Source organism: Lygodium microphyllum, chromosome 24, assembly GCF_053477565.2.
Source record: "Lygodium microphyllum isolate KBCC chromosome 24, Lygodium_microphyllum_v1.1.10, whole genome shotgun sequence".
Taxonomy (NCBI): Eukaryota; Viridiplantae; Streptophyta; class Polypodiopsida; order Schizaeales; family Lygodiaceae; genus Lygodium; species Lygodium microphyllum.
This window is the reverse complement of record NC_141158.1, coordinates 47851322-47869424: the sequence shown is the minus strand read 5'-3', so window position 1 is coordinate 47869424 and position 18103 is coordinate 47851322. Positions and strand designations below refer to the sequence as shown.

Sequence of the window (18103 nt, the reverse complement as noted above, 5' to 3'; positions counted from 1 at the left end):
ACCCAAATACAATGTCCAATACAAATATTTAAATCGTGCGCCCAATATGCGCATACAAAAATAATAAATAAATATCAAGCGCTTTGATAAATAAGCGCGATAAAATATAGGCGCCATGCCTAAGATACGCACCCATCAAAATATTGACGATAAATTGAATACACACTATCCTCTAATGCTTCCCACTGCCACCGCTACTCGCTCTACACATCAACTGAAGCATTCACAATTGTTAGAAAAATAATACAATTAAATCGAAAAAATTGAATACCTAGCAGTTTTCAGCTACATAAATAAATTGGTTAGAAATCAATCCTAATCTTAATTTATCACGAGTGTGCACTCTAAACTCATAAACGTTTATTAATTTAAATGTGTATTTTGCGGAATCACCCGCTATGGAATCACCCATATATACATAAAATTAACAAAACGCCCAAAAAGGATAGGCGTCCCCATCGACTTCTCGCACAAAGAATCCACTTTGTGTATGAGCCCCGGTAATAAAAAAATATGGAATCCACTACAAAACCTCACAGAATCCACCGTGGCATGGAATCCACTGTGGAATATGCCTCTTGGCATGATACCCCCAGGGTGGGATAGCAATTGTCCTCAATTGCTATTAGCTCAATGTGGAGCTGAGAGAGTGGGGAAAGCATTGAGGTCTCTAGCGTGTATCCATTAGGCCTCTTCAACAGGATGGTTTTTAAATTAGACCAAATATCTAGAATATCTACGGCCAGTTCTAGTGGTCATAAAGTCAGTATCTATAATAGTTTCAGGCTCAAGGATTTCAGTTTCATCATCTAACAAAGGAGGGTTTTCATAGACAGGGTGTACAGATAATTGGCCTCTAAAAGGTCGTAATAAACTGATATGGAAAGTGTTGTGGATTTTCCAATGTTGTGGTAGTTCAAGTTTAAATGCATTGTCATTGATTTTGTGTATGATCTTGAATGGTCCATAAAATCTAGGTGCTTAGAATCACGATCAGAAATAATAAATTTTGGTAAACCATGATTAGTGAAAACAGTTTTAAAAAACAATTGAGCAGCTTGAGATGCAGTTAACGTTTTCTTGCATGGAATAAAATATGCTTGTTTGCTAAACCTGTCTACAACAGTCCAAATCATATCATGGTTAGCTTTAATGTTAGGTAAACTAGTGATAAAATCCATTGAAATCTGTTCCCATAGTCGTGATGGAATATATAGTGGCATTAGTAAACCATATTGTTTACCATGGTGTCTTTTAACTCGTTGAAAAACTAAACATTCAGATACAAAGTTAGATACATCAGTGTCCATATGTGGCCAATAAAAATCTTCAGTCTCATCAATGTACACAAAGTAGATATAATTTCTCTATGACCTTGATATGGAGGACAATGAATCTCATGCAAAACAAATGATCGAAATGGAACTGTCACACATAATCTTTTTTCATAAAACATGAATCCATTATTGTAAGACAGTGAATCAATAGGAATCCAATTATTTGCAACTAGTTTATTCCAATCAGTTTGAAAAGTAAGATCCTGATGATAAGTATCTTTCATAGGGATAAGGGAATCAAATGATATCATAGAAATATTATGAATTGCCGGTCTTCTACTCAAAGCGTCAGCTACTACGACATTCTCTTTTCCTGTTTGGTATTGTATAAGGGGATTAAAACTCTGAATAAAAGCTTCCCATTTAATGTGTCGGTCAGATATTTGTGATTGACTAAGGAGATGTCTAATGCTTTGTTGGTTAGTTTTGATCATAAATTCAAATCCCATTAAATAATGTTTCCATTGACGTAAGGCTTGTACTACAGCTAGCAATTCTTTATCAAATGTAGAATATTTAAGTTCAGATGGTTTGAGTTTACAGCTAGAGTAGGCTGTGGGATGATTATCTTGCATAAGGACGGCTCCTATTCCAGATCCACTAGCGTCAATAACTACTAAGAAGAATGATCTATTGAAGTCAGATAGTTGTAATACAGGAGCATGGGTTAAAGCATGTTTCAATAAATCAAAAGATTTTTGTTGATTGTCAGACTAATTATAAACAATATCCTTCTTTAAAAGTTTAGTCAAAGGTAATGCAAGTAATGAGAAATTCCCTACAAACTTTTTGTAAAAACTAGCTAGAAAAGAATGTAACTCATGCACATTTTTGGGTATGGGCCAATTTAAAATTGCTTCTATATTTTTAGGGTCAACTTTAATACCTTCTAATGAAACAATATGTCCTAGATATTCAATTTCTGTTTGGAAGAATTCACTCTTTTTTGGATTAGCATATAATTGATTATCTTTTAACAACTTAAAAACTAAAGACAGTGTTCATAATGCTCATTCTCATTTTTACTGAATACTAATATATCATCAAAGAATACTATGACACAATGCTGATGTTTTAGAAATATGCGATTCATCATGCGACTAAATGTAGCTGGTACATTAGTTAAACCAAAAGACATAACTAGAAATTCATAGTGTCCAAATTGTGTTCTAAATGTAGTTTTGAATATATCAGATTTATCCAATCTTACTTGATGATAACCAGATTTAAGATCTATCTTACTGAATATGGCAAATCCTTGTAGTTTATCCATAAGATCATCTACCCTAGGAATTGGATATCTATTCTTAACAGTAATTTTATTTAGGGCACGATAATCAATGCACATGCGATAAGTATTATTATTCTTCTTCACTAATAAAACAAATGCACCAAATGGAGAAGTACTAGGTCTAATTAATCCTCTGTTAAGCAATTCTTCTATTTGATTTTGAATTTCTTTATGTTCAATTTGGTTATGTCTATATGGTGCTTTACATGGTGGTTGTTGGCTTGAACATATTGACCTCTGCATAGTAATGTCCAAGTAGACCGGACATAAACTTGTGTTTGTGAGTTGCTTCAGGTACATCTTCGAGTATACGTAATTACAGTAGGGCATTCCAGAAACGTTCAGTGTATTGGAAAATAGGTTCGCGATCTCTTTGCTGTAGAAGATCCCATTGCTTGATGGTTTTTTCATGGAACTGAGGAGGAAGAAAATTCTGCAAAAACTTCTTTTGAAAAGTCTCCCAGGTAATGGAACAATCAATGCTCTTGCAGACCACAGTCCACCATAAAGATGCTTGATCAACTAAATGGTTAGTGACACATTTAATTTTGTCTTTCTCAGCATATGTTTCTTCATGGAAGTAATCATCAAATTGATTGATAAATGTAAGTACAGTCTTTCCATCTCGTATTCCATTGAAAGTACGAAATTTGAAGTTTCTTTTACTTATCTTTGTTTCTTTGCAGATGGATTGGGCTTCAAGCGTCGCATTGATGGTACGTCGTATAAGATCTTCGGGTTGCGGTCCATCTTGGTCGGTGGTAGTTCGTTGCAAATTGGCCGATTGAACTTGCAAAGCTTGTCGGGCTCTTCGTTCTTCTTCGAGCTGCATCATAATCAAATCCAACTTTTGTTCCATCCTTGGTTCGGGTAAATCACCTTCAGCCATAAAATCGTCCATGTTTTTTCAGTCATCCTGTAAAATCCAAAAGACCTCACACTCTCGAAATCTTATTAGCGGGATGCGCATAGCTCAAAGGCGGGTATACAAGGCTTGTAAATTTTGTTTGGCTTTTATGGTCTTTGTCCTTTGCGATTGCGGTATTCGTTGTCACAACCATCTTCATAGAAACGACGTATAATATGCGTATGGCCTGCGCGTATGAACTTTTGTTCTTGTTGAAACTGGTTCAGCAAGTCTGTAGGTGTGAACAGAGTCTACCAGAGAGCAATAGACGGATTCTGTGCTTCTGCGTGTGAACTGCCCCTATGAGAGTTGTTGAGTAAGTCTTTTATGGACCTTTGTGACTTGCAGGATTAGGAAGACTTGGAGAACTTAGAGGATTTAGGAGCTTTATACTTTAGGTAGCCTGCGTGATTTTCGTCTATCTGAGGACGTTGGCGGCTGTTTTGATGCCGCCCAGTGACGAATTCGTTGAATAAGATTTTTTAAAGCTTACTATTAAGCTTATTAAGCTTATTAAAGCTTTGAAGGTTTAAAGCTATGGAGTCTTATCTGTTAACTCACGACTTGATGAAGGAGATATCCACGTGGTCCTCCGCCTACACAGGCTGCTCCTTCGCGATCAGAGGGTGCAGATGGGGGTTCTTGACCACCCGGAACATGCTGGTATCGACCGTTCGCGACGAAACTGACTGTAGAGCTCGATCATTCCAGAAGCTCCACCTTCGCCCAAGATGGTAAGAGATTGGAAGCTCTCGATCTCAGCTTTGCTCTGATACCACTGGTGCACAGATCGGATGCCGTATGCGCGCATAGTGAGCGTCAGAAGGTCCCCAAGAACAAAAGAACTCTACTTTTTACACACAAATGAATGTAGAAAGCTTGCACGACATGAACAAGAGACCAATTGGGTGCAATCTCCCCCCATGCCTTGTGTGAGCGCTCCACAAAGCATGTATTTCATATATTATTCATCTTCAAGCTCAAATAATAGCCCAATTTAGAAAATAGCACGCTTTAGCTTTTGAGTTTGCTTTTGTGCCAATAAAAAATTAAAGCTAATGGGTGCCCAAAAAGTCAGGCGCTACTAAATACAATGTCCAATACAAATATTTAAATGGTACGCCCATGCGCATACAAAAATAATAAATAAATATCAAGCGCTTTGATAAATAAGTGCGATAAAATATAGGCGCCATGCCTAAGATACACACCTATCAAAATATTGACGATAAATTGAATACACGCTATCCTCCAATGCTTCCCACTGCCACCACTGCTCGCTCTACACATCAACTGAAGCATTCACAATTGTTAGAAAAATAATACAATTAAAGTGACAAAAGTGAATACCTAGCAGTCTTCAGCTACATAAGTAAATTGGTTAGAAATCAATCCTAACCTTAATTTATCACGAGTGCGCACTCTAAACTCATAAACGTTTATTAATTTAAATATGTATGTTGTGGAATCACCCATGTACACATAAAATTAACAAAACACTCGAAAAGGATAGGCGTCCCCATCGACTTCTCGCACAAAGAATCCACTTTGTGTATGAGCCCCGGTAATAAAAGTTTACGGAATCCACCGCAAAACCTCACAGAATCCACCGTGACACGAAATCCACCATGGAATATGCCTCCTGGCATAATCATGTACACATAAAATTAACAAAATGCCTGAAAAGGATAGGCATCCCCATCGACTTCTCGCACAAAGAATCCACTTTGTCTATGAGCCCCGGTAATAAAAGTTTACGGAATCCACCGCAAAACCTCACAGAATCCACCGTGGCACGGAATCCACTGTGGAATATGCCTCCTGGCATCAGTCCCCCCAAAAACCTAATTTTAACCTTAGGAGAGTGAGATTCACCTCTTCCAATCCAGTCAATATCTCTAGATAGTCAACTATATGCTTTGTAACAAATCTCTTACATTCCTTTTCATCCAATTCTTCATCCATGTCCTCTTCTACACACCCTTTTATTAGTACATAATTCAAAAAGGTATTGTAAGCTATGGTATGTGATTCTACAATACTCTATTCATCATAGTCATCATGTGAGCATTAGAATTCATTGATCCCTATGCTAAATTCTGCATCTTCATTAACCCTAATGGTGTTTTTATAGTAGTGATATCCCTACTATGTTTAGCCAATTGGAAGTGATCATAACTAGGATATAAGTCACCCAAAGAGTAAATAGATCTACTTGTAGGAGCCTTTGCAGATCCATCCGCACAAAATAGACCTGCCTAAAGAGCCCCTAGATTTCTAATGGGTGCCACTTTGTTAACTTGCTACATATCCCAAGTAAACTTCAATGTTTTATTTTTCCTGGGCATTGTAAACCATCTATTTGAATAAGGAGCTGCAGACAGCTCCAAAATTCCCATCTTAATCTTTTCATTTAACAAGTCAATTAGCTTGGGCAAATGAGCCTTTGGCACTAGAATTGGCTACAAATTCCAAGGTAGGTGTAGAATAGTAAAAATGACCATAGGTGCAACAACACTTGGATCAATGCAACCAATTTCATGTAGCTAAAATGCAAATGCCTTACATGTCTTGGAACCATATCCATAAAACAATGATTCTCTATGTGGAAGAAACTTGACAACCAATCTTTAGGTCCTTAAGAGACTCTACTATAAATTAACGTTACCTAATCTTTTTTGGGTCTGTTAAATTTGGTTGACGAGAAGCTAATTTAAATTTCTTCTCATTGTCAGGAGACAATCATAGTGCAACATGTTTAACCTTCTTTTCCACAATTTTATATTTCATGTCAACCCTTACTTTAACCCTTGCATATCTAAATATATACATTCATGCTTCACAAACTCCTCAATCATCTTATACATATTCAACAAACACACATGAATCATGTTGTTTTTTTATTTCATCCCAAAATTTAGCATAGTTGAAAGTTTGGCAATGGTATCAATATAAAACATCCATCATACATTCTCTATATACACTCTTCAACTTCCAATAATTCAAGCATAGAAGATTAGAGCTAGATCATAGAGAAAACTCTATGAACAACAATGTTACCTTGTTTTTCTATATATACAACAGTAAAACTGCTTCATGAGAATATTTCCTTCTTATTCCTTCATAGTAGACAAGTATACCCTATAATATGACTCAAAAAGCCTTGTTTTAGGATAATAAATAGCAATCTTCAAGCATAGAACAATGAGAACTCTCTATGGACAGTAGTGGCTTACATAGAACACTATTTAAAATAGTTCATAATAGACCCTATTCAAATCTAAAAGATATTTTCTGGCACAGTTTCATATATGCCATGGACACCCTATAGAAGTTTTGGATTGCTTTCAATCCTTGCCTTGACAAAAGCAATCCATAAACAAGTGTTTTCTCTTGAGAATTACATTTAAACAGCCCTAGAAATCAACACAAAAGTGCCATCTATTGTGCACTTCTCCTCCTTAACCCATTTCTCATAAGGTTAAAAAAGAATGGGCTATGTCAAGTAAAGTGCCCCCCTTTTCCTCTAATTATAGGATTAACCCTCATCTCCACCCTCCACCTCGAGGGGTGCACCTATAAGAAATCATCTATATAACACGTGCTCAAAGGGTATTAAGAAATACCCTTTTTTACATGCTATAAGGCCATCAATGACCCCTTTTACCTTACTAAACTTACATATACTTTTTAAATTGTAATTTCAAAACCCCTGTTGTAAATATAATCCTGTAAATTTTGCTAAATAAAATACCATTTCTATTGAATTTGCGTGGTATCTTATAAGTTCTGTAAGGTGCACCGCCCAGAGTCCACCCACTAAGATTCGAGGACTTCATGATTATTTGGCATGTTGGATACTTTCAAAGACTCTCTGTCCTTTCTCTATATTGGTCTTATCACCTTGTGAGGCTGGGCAAAGTAGGCATACAATTAAATTCGTTGTGGAGATGGTCTTTCTTGATGTTTTCCTTTACTAAACATGTGATCACATGACAATGATGTTCAGCAAGTTAGATTTGTGGCTTTGATTGATTTTTTAGTGGTTTTTAGTGTGTTGAAAAAAATTGAAATGTTTTAGTTAATTGTCATCATATCCTAAGATTTTCTTCGTGATAATTCAATTCATAATTTCCAACCTCAATAGATAATGACTACAACTCTTATTTAATAATTTTTTTCTCTCACCTTTAGGGGCTTGAAATTATGCACTCGATATGATATATTAATAGCCTTACTTAGAGATCCAAATTCCAAGATATACCACCAAAGTGAAGGCCAATTATTTTTTGTAATATTAGAGACCATAAAATTTTTTTATATCATATGATTGAAACTTATGACAGTACACTCTTTTGTCTATCTTTATTTTGTTGACAAGTTGACCCCTATTATTGATAGAACCATAAAGTAAAGTTGTTCTTGAGATGTTATTGTCTTCTTGTGCAATGATCTCAATTCTTGTTTAATAGAGTGGTAGACTTATGCTCACTTGCATGTTTAACACATTTCACCTTTGAAGACTGTATCATTCACAACTTATGCATGTGGGGATCACTCGTAAATATGTAAGCACCCACGTGTATTCAAAAGAATGGGTTTTTAAAATAGTATTTTTACACATCTTTTACATATAGAAGGGTGCCATATAAAGGGGTTACTCATAGATTGAATAGAAAAAGTGTATGTCTTATTTAGTAAAAAAATTCATAAATAAGGATTTTTAAAAAAAAGGCCATGAGTGCACATGATATAAAGAATTTACATATAGTGAACCCCCAAGGACTTGTGTTCGATCAATTTGCTTTAGATTTTATACCTAAGTGGGTTGTAGCCACCACTTGGAGTAGGGAGCTTATGATTACTTTGAGTAATAGCTTTTGGGTGTACTAAAGGATAGGAGAGTACCATGAAATGTGGTCTTTCCTTTTTCATACCCAATATGTTAAAGCATGCGTAAAATAAAATCTACATCATCATAGAAGAAAGATTACTTTACACCTCACCTTTTTCAAGAGCTTTGCAAAACACATTGTAGACTTAACCTTCTTTTTCATGATTTTGAAGGCATTGTAGACGTGACCTTCTTTTCTCATGACTTTGAAGGCATGGATCCCTTTTATCCTACACTTGGGAAAAGTTTCATTAAGTGCCAAAGAGGTTGGGATTATCCCAAATACCTAGAGTTTTTAAAAAGATTAATCCTATTGAGGAAAACAACCTTGAAAACATTCCATCCCTTCATGGACTCCTTGATCATGCTACCAGCTTCATCGAACAAGATAAGTTTGATTTGGTCCTTGAACCCTATAGGTTTGACTCATCTCTTAGCTTTATTTCCAAAGACTATGAACTCCCAAAACTCACAACATAAGAGTTTCACAGACTCCTCCCCTCTTTCTTGATAGACATGATTACTGATTCCTAAACATCTCTCTTCTTTATGATATATCTAACACATGGTAGCTTATTGTTACTTGTTAAGAATGGCAGTAGACTTGGTACTAAAGACTCCAAAATCCTTCTCAATGGGATTTAACCTTTTGAGAAGGGGACAATTACCATTGGGCATGCTCAAATACAATTTTCTCTAACAATTTATTTTTAGAGAAGATGGAATTGTTTTGGTTAAGTTTTGCTTGGCCCTACTATAACCACTTGATGGGTACTCAATAATCATGAAGATAGAGAGCACTCGACGCTCGTGTTTGATCAAGTCCCACTTGGAAAGAAGAAGAAGGAATTGATTCCCAAAAATCAAGCTTCAATTTTAAAGGGTTTCCTAAGAGCTACAACACACCAAGGACATTTGAAGCTCCTTATAGAGTGTGTAACTTTGATGAATGCCCCGATCACACTTGTCATCATAGGCAATAATGCAATGAAGATGCAAAAGTAATATCATTGAGCGGCTAAAGCCCCCTACCTAAGAGTAAGACCACTTGGCACCGCCGTTGCATTGGATTCAAGAGTTGATACCCTCCATTGGTCATTATCATGGTACACTTTTTGGTTTGATTACCTTTGTTAGTGTGTCTGTAAAACACAGTGTGTGTATCCCCTGCTTTCTAGGGACTCCTGAAAGGCTATCTGGGTTAAGCTTCATTCAAAGTTTTTTTATAGCATGAAAATAATAAGGTTGCATGTGGGTGGCTACCCACCAAACCTAGAGCTCGTTGCAATAATCACAAGCTCTCTCATCTTTTTGGCTCACTGATCACGTTGGCATATTTTCTTAGAATATCATTGACTAGTACTCTTACACTTGCATTAAAATTGTGAAAAAATAATCACAAGCTCTCTCATCTTTTTGGCTCATTGATCATGTTGGCATAATTCCTTAGAATGTCCTTGACTAGTACTCTTACACTTGCATTAAAATTACCTTTTTCACAAGGGTATGCATGGTTGTGCTAGGTGGTAAGTTCAAAGAAACCCCATTACCTCCACTATTGCATAGCGCCACAAAGCTATAGTAGGGTTAAATTAGTTCTGCTCCCCTGCTACAAGGCCATGTGACCCGGCTCCAACTCTTCATTGAGCTGTTTGGAGTGCTCTGATAAATTTCTTACCATTCATTTCGAACAAAGCAGGAAAGGTGTTTGAGCCTTCAAATAGCAGGCTTGCGAATCAGAATCAGAATCCAAAGCCCAACGCCCGTAATAGGTGCTCAGTTCCTGCATGGTTTTGAAAGCAGCTCTTACTTAATCGCAGCAAGAATTGCTCGCCATGGAGTTGGGTTATGGCATTGCTAATGCTGATTGAAGGGAGGAAGTGGTGATTAGAATCGGCGGAGGAGGAAGAGGAGGAGGAGAGCCGCCCCTCCACCGTTTGGCCCGATGCGGCGACAAGCTGGCAATCGAAAAAAAATTGACGGGCTATACAGACTCGTCAGATCGCCTCAGGAGTATTAATGAGAAGAGTGGTAGCAGCGGGGTGGCCCTCTTGCACCTTGCTGCTGTTCACGGGCACGCGGCGGCAGTCAAGTGCCTGCTCGATCACAAGGCGGATGTAGACATTGCCGACAAGAATGACAACACCCCCCTGCACCTGGCTGTGAGAGGGGAAACCTGCCCACAGCCGAGGAGTTGGTCCGTGCAGGGGCGCACCTCTGCAAGATAAACAAGGAGGGTGATATGCTGGAAAGGCTGTTGCAGCATTTCCCCAATTTCTATTCCGTGAGAGGGAAATCAGTACCGAGTCAGAAGGATGCTCGGAGTTCGGTCATCGAGAAGTGCAAAAAGAGTATCCTCCACTATGCAGCCCGATATGGCAAGAGCTCCTGAAATATCAGCCGGTTGCTCGACTGTTGGGCCAGCTGTGGCGATCTTTTAGACGAGGAAGAAGACTACAAAACTTTTCTTGCGGAAGCTGTGAAGGCCTGCATGCCAGGCGCCACCTGGCGTTCGATTTCATGCTGGAGAAGTCGCCGGCCGTGACGGTGAACCAGTATGACGAGGAGCGCAAGCGCACGTGTCTGCACTGGGCGGTGGTGCATGGGCGGCGGGACATAGTGGAGAAGCTGCTGGGCATGAAGCACGCGGCGCTCCTAAGCCCAAGCTTAGAGGACACGGACGGGAAGACGGCGCTGCAGCTGGCGTTCGAGAGCAAGCCGCGCAAGACATGAGGCGGCGGATGCTGGAGAGGGGCCCGGCGTTCAAGGCGCGCGAGGAGAAGCTGTACAAGGACAGGGAGGTGTACACGGGGGCACGAACGCCATCCTGGTGGGGGCGGTGCTGGTGGCCAGCGTCGCGTACGCGGGGTGGCTGCGGCCGCCGGGCCGTCAGCCCGATCAGTTCAAACCTCGCAGCACCAAGGTCTTCTGGGCGGCCAACAGCCTGGCCTTCATGCTGGCCCTGGCCACGGTCTTCGTGGGCATAGGCGCCCTCTTGCCCACCCCGAAGAAGGACGTGGCGGGTATCGTGAATCTGCTGCGGGTGTCCCTTGTGCTGGCGGCCTTCCTGCTGGCCCTCTCCCTGGTTCTGGCCCTCGCCGCCTTCTCGGCTGTCGGCTTTGTGGCCATCCCGTGTGTGCATTAATTTTCTGCTATTAATCAAGAACATAATGTAGAATACAGACAGGAGGAAGAGAGAGAGATTATTGATACACAGTAACAAGATTATTGATGAAGATTGCGTATTTACAAGGTAGGTCGCATTGAAAAGGTGCGACCCTCTTTTCCTGACTGTTCGGCTTATTTAAGTTTTATTGTTTTATTTAAGGATTTAATTGTTTTATTTTAAACTGTCCACACCCCCCCATAATATAAAACAGAGTTCAGATCTGTTCTAGTCCAGCCAAAACAGTGCAAGCAGCTGCATTCTTTGTAGTTGGAACATATTCCAACCTTATAATCTAATTTTCCACTTGTTGTCAAATGAAGTGGTTTGGAATATCCAAATGCTTCAATTTCTCCGATTGCTTTGGCTTCTTTGATGCGTCTTTCGCTGCTGTACTGTCACACTAGATTGTATAAGGTCTCTGAACTGAAATTCCCAATTCCTTAAATAAATTTCCAAGCCAGATGACTTCTTTTGATACATAAAACGCTGATTTGTATTCAGCTTCACAACTGGATAGTGACACCGTTGTTTGACGCTTGCTTCTCCATGAAATAGCTCCACCTGCAATGAGAAAGATGTACCCTCCAGTCGAGAGCCTTGTCTCATGATCTGATGCCCAATCGGCATCACAATAGCCTTGAATAATGAGTTCACCATTTAATCTCCCACCATAGGTAGTACCCACATTCTTAGTACTTGAAACATAGTTGACTAACCTCTTTATTACTGCCATATGTTGATCAGTAGGGTCATGCATATACCGGGAAAGTAAACCGGAGGAGAAAGCCAAATCCAGTCTTGTACATGAAACCAAGTATTGTATATTACCAAGTATCCTCCGATATTGTGTTGCTTCTTCACTTCTGACCCACTGTTGTGCTGAAGATCCTGTCTTTTGAAGATGTTTATGTGACAATGGTAAGGGGGTGCTTGATGCACTAAAGGGCCTGACACTGTATTTTGACAAAACATCCTCAGCATACTTCTGCTGTGACACATGAAGAGTCTTTGAAGGTCGATGACGCTGAATTTACATGCCAAGAATGTAACTCAATTCCCCCCCATCGGTCATGCAAAATGCGGCAGACAACTCTTGCTTGACCGCAACAAGAGGAGGAAGAGAAGTAGCCATGATAAGAATATCATCAACATATAGGGCGAGAATGACCAATTCGCCATCGGTAGAACGATGATAGACTGACACATCAATCTCAAGCTGAATAAACTCCGAAGTCTTCATGAAGGATTAAATCGGGCATTCCACAATCGAGGTGACTGTTTCAGACCATAAATGGAGCGCTTAAGAAGACAGACATGAGGTGTGGAAGTCTTTTGTTCAAAGTACGGAGGCTGTTCCATATATATCTCCTCATCAAGGAAGCCGTTAAGAAAGGCAGTCTGAACATCCATTTGATGAATCTCCATATCAAGTGATGCACCATAAGCAAGTAGAGATCAAAAGGTTGCTAGCCGTAATGTCGAAGAGAAGGTCTCAATGTAATCAACACCATACTCCTGGGAAAAACCTCCAGCCACCAAACGCACCTTGAAGCGCACCACCATACCATCAGAGTTATATTTCTTTTTGAGAACCCACTTACAGGTCACATGTCGCCGACCAGAAGGAAGGGTTTGAAGAACCCAAGTACTGTTGGCTCGCAAAGAGGACATTTTCGCATGCATAGCTGCCCACCAGGAGTTAGACTCTAGAGATGCCAATGCCTCATGAACAGGGATGGACCCATCAGGAGACAAGGAATCGATAGAAGAAGACGACTCATTACTGGCTTGGGTAAGGTTACCCTTCGCAAGAATATCTGACATGGTTCGATAGCGAAGAGGTCCGAAAGAGGGTGTATCAGCATCCGTTGCTGCAGAGGTTCGGAAACCAAAGGCATGGTCTCTAGGGTATGTGATGTAGAGGCCATCGTTGCAGGGAGATTCAAGATGGACTCTTCATGGAAAATCACATCTCTCCTGAAAATGAAAAGTCGATTTTGAGGATTATAAAGTCTGTATGCCTTCACCCCAAAACGCTCACCATACCCTACAAATAAGCATTTCTCCACTCTGGTTGACAATTTGTTTCTTTTCTCGTCAGGTACCAAGGCATAGTAGGACGATCCAAGATCCGTAATTCAGAAAATGCAGGTTTCAACTTATACCACCACTCATATGGGGTGATATTTGGGAGGGTACGGCTAGGAAGCCGATTCTGCACATAATTTGTTGTAGTAATGGCTTCTTCCCAATAAGCCAAGGAAACACCAGTGACTTGGAGCATGGCACGAGCAGTGTTAAGCAAGGTATGGTTCTTTCATTCAGCAACACCGTTTTGTTGAGGAGTGTATGAAGTTGTAAATTGATGAATGATACCCAGATCAAGACAATAAGTGGAAAATTCATGAGAGACGTACTCCCCTCCATTATCAGTATGAATGGCTTTAATTTTCTGTGAAGTTTTTCGTTCCACCATTGTTAAATAGTGTTTGAAATGAGTAAAAACCTCCGACTTGTGCTTAAGAAAGTAGATAACGTACTTTGAATAATCATCAAGAAATGTGAGGAAATAGAGATGATTGGTTAGGGACTGCGTCGGCATTGGACCACACAAGTCAGAGTGCACCAACTACAATAGTTGTGTGGTTTTGGTCTTTGATCTTGGAAACTTCATGTGCGTTAATTTCCCATTGATGCAGGCCTCACACAAGTCAATGGTCATCAAAGAGGGATTAAACCCATCCACCATGCTATACCTCTGAAGAGTCCGCATGGCCTGAACATGCGGGTGCCCAAGTCTATAATGCCATCGTAATGTGGATGCTGCTGGGTCCTCGGCCGCAAGGCAAGCATGCATTGAAGGTGAGGCTTTGAGAGTGCCAGCACCAAGTGGATACAAACGACCTCGCTGTTGACAAATGACCCGAATCGGTTGACCCTGCTTGGTAAGTATTTTAATTATGCAATGATGCGAGAAGAATTCAATTGAAGAGCCATTTTGTGTGAGCTCGCTAACAGATAGCAAATTCTTTGCAAGACCAGGGATGTAATAAACTTGGCGAATAGGGGTTATTTGGCATGTTGCAAGTTTCAAATGAACCTCCCCAACTCCTTCAGCGTGATAAAGTCCATTATCACCAAGGCGAACAATCATCCGTGATTGTAAAGGCTCATAATTCAGCAACCAATCAAGTGTCCCTGTCATATTATGGGTAGCACCTGTGTCAAGGTACCATACGGTAGAGTCTTCAGTGGTTAAAGCCGAAGCTGTAAACATCTGAAGAGTTTGTTCCTCCTCTTCACCAAATTCTTGTTGAGATGCTTCAGTGGCTGCAATATTCGCTAGATTGCGAGATCGAAAAGAACCCCCAAATGCACGGCGATGAGTACGACAGTCCCGTATGACATGGCCACATCGTTTACAGCAGGTGCAAAAGGACGAGGGCCGAGGATTAGGCCCTGCATTCCCAAAGCGCGAAGAAGGCTGATAGGTCTGGGATTGATTACCATTCATAGGTGATTTATGCCACTGATTAACCGAATTAGGGGAATACCTTGAGTTTGGGGATGGGCGGAAGGAAGAGGACCGCCTACCCCGAGGAGGAAATCGAGGTTCTCCTGCAAGCATAGCATGTCCTGGATTCGATGTCTTACCCCTTAGTTGGTCTTCTTGATGAATCAATGCAAAGAGTTTGTTGATTGTCAGTGTAGAGTTGGTAGAATGAGTACTTATGAAAGATTGCCAGGTGTCGTTGCCAGGTGTCGGGCAAGGCAGCAAGAAGGGTAGTCACTTGAATTTCGGGAGGGAGAATTAATCCTACAAAGGAGACATTATCATTGGCTTGCTGCCGAGCTTCCAGGAATGCTTCTGTTGTTGAATAGTTTTTCATAACAACTTCTTTGAGTTGTTTGTGCAGAAGGATGCGAGAAACAACATTGGTACGCTGGTACTGTTGCTGCAGAAATTCCCACATTGATTTGGCCGTGGTGAGTTGGCGAACCAACTGTAACTGACGATCACCAAGATGGAGAAAATTCTTAGTTCGTGCCTCCAAATCTTTCTTCTGCCATATGGCTAATTCATCGACTATAGGGGCAGCTTGTCCCACTGCAAGTGGAACAGAAGATGGGTCAGGGTCGATGCCGTCAACAACACCCCAATACCCTACTTTTTCAAAAACCATCTTCAGGCGTAGACTCCAGGGCAGATAGTTCGGTCTAGTCAGTTTTTCAATGTGGTAGAATTTGGACAGAGATGAACTTGTTGATGCTGTAGTGGCCATAACTCCTGAAGAAAGTTCGAATCAATCAACAAGGAATGGCTACAGTAGAGGCTTCAATGATGCAGGTTGTCACAGAGAGAACAACAGATTTTAATATGCCACTACTGATACCATGTGGGCGTTAATTTTCTGCTATTAATCAAGAACATAATGTAGAATACAGACAGGAGGAAGAGAGAGAGATTATTGATACACAGTAACAAGATTATTGATGAAGATTGCGTATTTAGGGTGGGTCGCACTAAAAAGATGCGACCCTCTTTTCCTGACTGTTTGGCTTATTTTAGTTTTATTATTTTATTTAAGGATTTAATTGTTTTATTTTAAACTGTCCACATCCCGCACGAGAAGTACCCCACCTACCACACCTCCATCTTGGGCACCATCTCTAGCGGCGGCGTCGTGTGCGCCGCCACCTTCCTGTCCTTCGCCTACCAGCTCTACAAGCTCCTCCCTTCCGCTCCTGTCACTGCCGCTCTGTCCTGTTCATTAGTCGCCTCGGCAGCATTAGCCGCGAAGGCTACCCCGGTCTCCCGAGAACTGACCTCCAGGACGCCCTCCGGATAACCCTCGACATCCCCAAACGCCAGTCCTCCGACTCCTATCTCCGCACATTCATTCGTTATTCATCCGCCAAAACGTCTACGGTAAATCAACCCGTCTAATAATTTACTTCTCCGTCAATCCACTCAGCACTGTGCACAAATCATGTTGGTCTGTTACCACGGATAATAGACTTCCTAGACTTTTCCCATACTGTTGCAACGTCGGGTCTTTGCAATTCAGAAAGCAGAGAACATTATAGAGAAAATGACATTGAAAATCAATCTATTCTATATTAGACTATTCTACTCTAACTACATTGTGTCGTATACTCTCTACATTCTACTGTATATTTCAACCCTATTACAATTATTTGAAGAGGCTTTTAGGTCATATATTTGGAGGATTTATTTCTACGGATGAATGTATCTTCACTACAAATTATTGATGGCGTTTGTTCTTATACCAATGAAGATATTAACAACTATATTGCCCTCCAAATATCAATAGTAAACAGATAAGAATTGTGTTTTAAAATGGTGAAAGGCAATGGATTACTTCTATTTCAAAAGGTTTTAGTGCATTCCAAAACTACATCTTCTCCTACCCAAGTGCTCATTGTTAAGTGTCGACTCTACTCATCATTGTCTCTCCTAATCGAACTACGAGCCAGAAGGTATGTTGTTTTCTGTAGCACATCTCTTTGATCTTCTACTATGTTTGTGTGAATCAAAGGTGGTGTAGGGTTAATGCCATTTGCATCTCTCTTTAAATGTCTATGAGACTCAATGTTGTAGGGTTCATGCCATTTGCATCTCTATGCCATGATGAAGTTTCCTACGTAATCATTGGGAAAGATGAGGCTAGGTGAAGAGTACTATAAGAGAGGCTCCCTCTCTCATAGTCATTTGGTTCCCATCCTAGTGATAATGAATTTCTTATTGGTGAGTTCCTCTTAATCAATTCTAGAAAGCTTGTTTTCGAACTCCTCATTCTTGATTGCCCAAATTGGTCCCCACTCTTGTAATTCAAGACCTATTACCTCCATGATGTGAGAGGGGTGCTAGTGGTTCTTTAGACACATCTATCAAAGACATCTTTGAACTTCTCAACATGTGCACTCACAATCCTTATCGCCTCACTAAGGACCAATCTACGTAAGGGGACCAATGAAGGCTCTAATCCCCTCCTGATGATGGTGTCAACTTCATCTTGCAAAATATTAATCTCCAAATCTTTGCCAAGTAATTTGTCATGACATTTTGTGTTGGCTACCACTTTGTATCGATTGCATGAGATGGGCTTGCAACCTCCTGGCAAGCACTAGTATCAACACTACTCACTAGTAGTGAACTTGGCTATTGGTGTATAATATGCTCTGTGTGCACAATAGGATCCGCCATACCAAGTAAGACTTAGCTGGAACTAGATTTCTCAATATGCACAATAGGATCTTACAACCTCAACGTCATACTCACACATCTTTTATTTTTAACCATCTCTCTCTCTCTCTCTCTCTCTCTCTCTCTCTCTCTCTCTCTCTCTCTCTCTCTCTCTCACTACAAGGGATCGGGCTCATACCCGCGCTCCTGGCCGCACAAAATGACTTGGGAAAAAAAGTGTCGGGCCCGTGTAATAGCGCGTGTATCATCGCGGCCAGAGACATGCGTGTAAAAGCG

At 40.4% G+C, this 18103-nt stretch overlaps 1 long non-coding RNA gene across 1 annotated transcript; it reads left to right on the top strand.

The window, feature by feature from the left end:
• Positions 1-12384: 12384 nt before the first annotated feature.
• LOC148015055 (uncharacterized) lies at positions 12385-16104 on the top strand. The gene is made up of 3 exons (XR_015688427.1): positions 12385-13904; positions 14298-14543; positions 14641-16104. It is a non-coding gene; the product is annotated as an uncharacterized LOC148015055 (long non-coding RNA).
• The last annotated feature ends 1999 nt before the right edge of the window (positions 16105-18103 follow it).